The sequence below is a fragment of the Rhinoderma darwinii genome, chromosome 3 (assembly GCF_050947455.1).
Source record: "Rhinoderma darwinii isolate aRhiDar2 chromosome 3, aRhiDar2.hap1, whole genome shotgun sequence".
Classification (NCBI taxonomy): domain Eukaryota; kingdom Metazoa; phylum Chordata; class Amphibia; order Anura; family Rhinodermatidae; genus Rhinoderma; species Rhinoderma darwinii.
In genome coordinates, this window is record NC_134689.1 from 21,003,169 (window position 1) to 21,008,621 (window position 5,453).

General features: G+C 43.5%; 1 non-coding gene across 1 annotated transcript; it reads right to left on the reverse strand.

Annotated features, from left to right (window-relative positions):
- Positions 1 to 438: 438 nt before the first annotated feature.
- TRNAS-UGA (transfer RNA serine (anticodon UGA)) lies at positions 439 to 520 on the reverse strand. Its single transcript has one exon. It is a non-coding gene; the product is annotated as a tRNA-Ser (tRNA).
- Positions 521 to 5,453: the final 4,933 nt, after the last annotated feature.

Consider the following 5,453-nt stretch of genomic DNA (forward strand, 5'->3'; position numbering starts at 1 on the left):
CGGAAAGCAGCGGTAAAAACCGCTCATACTTACGTTGGTCGTTGTTATGGCGACGGGCGTCTCTCTTGTGCAGTTTACGCTACGTCGGAACACGGCCTAAGCGTAAGGACATATAACGTAAACACTGCAGATTTTCCTTAACGGATTTTATAGTGGAAATTTTGCAGTGTTTGCAGTAGCAGAAGAGTAGAAGAGATATGAACAAATGTCATCCACATGCTGTGGAAAAAAACACTGAAAATCGCATTTAAAAATTGCATCGGTGCGGTGTTTACCTGCATATTGCTGTGATTTTGGTGTGTATTTTCCGCACCAAAATACTCAGCGTGTGTATCTAGCCTAAAGGGTGTTCAAGGAATTGTTTTGCTGAAGAAAAATAAAAACGTTTTAAACAAAAAATATGAAAAATATTAGAAAATTAAACTAGATAAAAACATTCGCTGCGAGCAGGGTTCGAACCTGCGCGGGGAGACCCCATTGGATTTCAAGTCCAACGCCTTAACCACTCGGCCATCACAGCGCCATGTAATCTGCTACGGAGATTTCATACAACAGTCTGCGTACAATGACGTGCTGCGTATACTCGAGAAATATGTGCGGACTGCAGACGTTCAGCTTCATCACATCCACATATATCCGGATATTCAGTAACTATCACGTCATTAGTTATTTACCGCGTATACTCAGCTTTATGTGTATGGAACCTGTATCATCATAACAGCCCCCTGCTGGTCATTAGGGGGAAGTGCACAGGATTTGGGAATGCCAAGTTTACATTTATTCGTCTTCTGAAGAAATCTCACATGCAACTGAGCAACATTTTAAAAGTGCTGACCTCAGGACGCTCCGGTATTTAGCAGAACACGCTGGCACTTGTAGTTCTTCAGCAGCATTGATTTTAGCTCTCGACTCCTTGGTACTTTTTCATATTAATGTCCATACTATGCAGAACGCGGAACAAGATTATTTCAGGAATAAATATTTGCTCTGTATTTATATTCTATCATAGGTTTATTTGGCCGTAAATGTAAAATCTTTGTTATGAGCTCAGTAGAATTAACTGCAGGACCAGTTGTGACCTCCAGAGGGCGACGTTTGCCGTATTTTGCACACAATCCACAAAGCTACCAGAGGATACAGACCTGACACTTCAACCAGCCGATAGACACGACTAATCGATTGTCCGATTGTAATTTTTAGATTATGAAAAGTCAAGGGGAAAAAAAAAGGGGGGGGGGGGACTAGCCTTTTATTGTGTCTGATCAGGTGTAAAATTGCGGAGATGTTGTGTTCACACAATAGTCATTAAAATTTGCGTTGCCACCGTTGGGGTAAGGACACACATGGCATCTATAGAGCTATAACTTTTTTTTTTTTTTCACATGGACATAGGTGTATGAGGACTTGTTTTTTGCGGGATGAGTTGTATTTTTCAATGGGGTATATAGATTTTTTTTAATTAACTTTATTAAAGTTTTTTGGGGGTGGATATAAAAAAAACAGCAATTTAGCCATTGTTCTATGCATTTTACATTTACGCCATTTACTGTGCATCGTAAATAACATGCTACCTTTACTCTATGCGTCGGTACGATTACGGCGATACCCAATATGTATAGTTTTTTTTATGTTTTACCACTTTTGCAGAATAAAAACACTTGAACTAAAATAATTTTATTTTGCATCGCCGCTTTCCAAGAGCCATAACTTTTTTATTTTTCCGTCAATGTCGCCATATGAGGGCTTGTTTTTTGCGGGACTTCATTGCTACCAATTTGGACTACATGGGACTTATTGATTAACAGTTTATTATTTTTTTTTAGGGGGGGAATGGGAAAAAATAGTAATTTTGGCATTGGTTTTTGTTTTTTTACGGTATCGGAATAAAGCCCCTTAATGACCGCTGTGAAAAGGCGTATCGGCGGTCGTTACGGGGTTAACCTGCAAAAAATGCACAATCATTTAAACACAAAGCCAATTTGCTGTAAAACAGAACGTCAGCTTGGTGTGGGGTCGCAGTTTCCGCTATTTGTGTCCTTACCCTGAGAGTTGATGTGTGTTTTTGTTACCAGCCCTCCACTCTGGCTCAAAGAACGGGGACCCAAGCAGGCGATCACCTCTGTGATGTCCATACGTGCTAAAAGAGCATATGGACAGGAATATTCTATGTGGGAAAAACCCCTTGGCAAAATGCACCGTATATAGTGATTAGCGCAATCTGCCTTATATTTATGCCACAGTCACAAGAGCTGAGCCCTCGTTATCAGCAGTGGGTGCCAGCTGTAAGGGCGGGTTCACACATGGCGGAATTTCACTTAAATTCCGCTGCGGACACTCCGCAGCGTTAATCCGCAGCGGAGCCGTTTCTCCATTGACTTTCACTTTAATTTAGCAGTGTTCGTTTACACGATGCGTACAATTCCGCTGCGGAGCATAGGCTGCGGAGCGGAATTTGGTGTCCGCAGCATGCTCTGTCTGTTGCGGAGCAGTGGCGGACTCATGGCGGAATTTCTCCATTGACTTCAATGGAGAGTCAAAATTCCGCAATGAAGTCCGCAGATCTTATGTGTGCTGCGGAGCGTATTGTTTTTACTACCATGACATTTCTTCATTCTGGCTGGACCTATGTATTTCTAGGTCTACAGCCAGACTGAGGAAGTCAATGGGGCTCCCGTAATGACGGGAGCGTTGCTAGGAGACGTCTGTAAATAGTCACTGTCCAGGGTGCTGAAAGAGTTACGCGATCGGCAGTAACTGTTTCTGCACCCGGGACAGTGACTACCGATCTCAATATACATGTATCTGTAAAAAAACATATAAGTTCATACTTACCGAGAACTCCCTGCGTCTGTCTCCAGTCCGGCCTCCCAGGATGACGTTTCAGTGTAAGTGACGGCTGCAGCCAATCACAGGCCAAGCACAGGCTGCAGCGGTCACATGGACTGGAGCGTCATCCAGGGAGGTCGGGCCGGATGCCGAAAGAGGGACGCGTCACCAAGACAACGGGCGGTAAGTATGAATTTCTTTGACTTTCACTAGGGAAAGTGCTGTCCCTTCTCTCTATCCTGCACTGAATAGGGAGAAGAGAAGCACTTTTCCTGCAGTCCGCAGCGGCCAGTCCGCATCAATTTTCTGCACATTTTGTGCAGATCCGCTGCAGAATCTGCAACGCAGATTCTGTGCGGCATTGATGCGGACAGTTGCGGAGGAATTCCGCCATGTGTGGTCATGCCCTAACCCTTTTAATGCCCCAGTCAATAATGATTGCGGCATCTAGGTGATTAGACAGAGGGAGGGGGCTCCATCTGATACCCCACTGCGCCCCTGTGATGCGATCGGGGGACTAAAAATGGTCCTTAGACCTTATTCACACGAATGTGTCAGTTTTGCGCGCATAAAAAACGCGTCCCTCTGGCGTCCCCCAGCCCGGCCTAGTGGGATGACGTTTCATCCCATGTGACCGCTGCAGCCTGTGATTGGCTGCCGCAGACACATAGGATAAAATGTCATCCATGGAGCAGAGAGATCTGGGTAAGTACAGACTTTTTTTTTTTCAATTTGCAATTTATGCGGCAGAATTGCAGTTTTTCCACCGCAAAAATCACAGCATCTGCTTTTTGTTGCGGGTTTTACCTCCCATTGAATTCAAAGGGGAAAAGCCACAACAGAAAATCAGGCGTTCATAAATTGACCCCCCCTTTTCCAATTTTTTCCACTACAGTAATGTTAAAAAATATAAAACTTAACATAACTGGCATTGCCGCGTCCATAAAAGTTCAAACTATTATAATATAACGTTAGTTAACCCCGTAAAAAAAAGTAAATTGAAACTCCAAAATTGCTGGTTTTTGGTCACCTTAGCAGTCCAAAAAAATGGAATAAAAAGTGACCAAAAAGTCGCATGTACCCAAAAATGGTACTACAGCTCGCCCTGTAAAACATAAACCATTACACCACTAAATTAACAGAAAAAACATGTGGCCACACAAATCATTTAGGCTATGTTCACAGGCAGTGGGCAAAAACATCTGAAAATACGGAGCTGTTTTCAGGCGAAAACAGCTCCTGATTTTCAGACGTTTTTGTAGCTGTTTTTTTACGGCCGTTTTTGGAGCTGTTTTTCAATGGAGTCAATGAAAAACGGCACCAAAAACGTCCTAAGAAGTCTGCACTTCTTTTGACGAGCCGTCATTTTGCGCGCCATATTTTGACAGCGACGCATAAAATAAAGGCTCGTGGGAAGAGAACATCGTAATTCCCATTGAAAGCAATTGGCAGATATTTGTAGGCATATTAGGGGCGTTTTTTCAGGCGTAATTCAAGGCATAAAACGCCCGAATTACGTCTGAAAACACTGCGTGTGAACACCCTCATTTTTTAATAAATCGTTTTTCCTTTATAAAAGTGGTCAAACAAAAAAAAGCTATATACATTGGGAATCGCTGTAAGGGTATGTGCACACGAGAAGTGCCTTTTACGTCTGAAAAGACAGCCTGTTTTCAGGAGAAAACAGCTGCCTCGTTTCACACGTAAATGCTCCTCCTCGTAATATACGAGGCGTCTTTGACGCCCGTAATCTTGAGCTGTTCTTCATTGACTTCAATGAAGAACGGCTCAAATTACGTTACAAAGAAATGTCCTGCACTTCTTTGCTGAGGCAGTCAATTTACGCGTCGTCGTTTGACAGCTGTCAAACGACGACGCATAAATGACAGGTCGTCTACACAGTACGTCGGCAAACCCATTCAAATGAATGGGCAGATGTTTGCCGACGTATTGTAGCCCTATTTTCAGACGTAAAACGAGGCATAATACGCCTCGTTTACGTCTGAAAATAGGTCGTGAGAACCCAGCCTCATTGTATCAACCCGTAGAATAGAGTGAACGTGTAGTTTTTACCATAAGATGAACGCTGTAAAAACTAAACCCAAAAAACAATGGCACAATAGCTGTTTTTTGCACATTTCACCGCAGAAATATATATTTTTTGTTTGTATATATGGTACATTAAATAGTGTCATACTAAACTACAACTTGTCCGGCAAAATACAAGCCCTCATACGGCTATGTTGACAAAAAAAAAAAAGTTATGGCTTTTGCAAGGCCGGGAGAAAATAAAATAAAATGAAAGAATGAAAATTTGCTGCATCATTAAAGGGGTTGTCCACTACTGGACAACTGATGACCTAACCACCGGATCGTACATGATCTGTGGGGGTCCGACACCCACACCCCGCACCGTTAGGCCGCTCTGGCTGCCTCTGAGCCGGACATACATGCCGGAAGCAGTCGGCTCCGGCCACTGAATAGTGGCCCAGATGCAGTACTGCAGGTCTGCTCCTATTCAAGTGAATAGGAGCAGAGCTGCAGTTCGACAGCACGGCTGCTATGCTATGCACGGAGCCATCTGCTTCCGGCTCTGTACATCGCATAATGGGCCATTACATCCGATG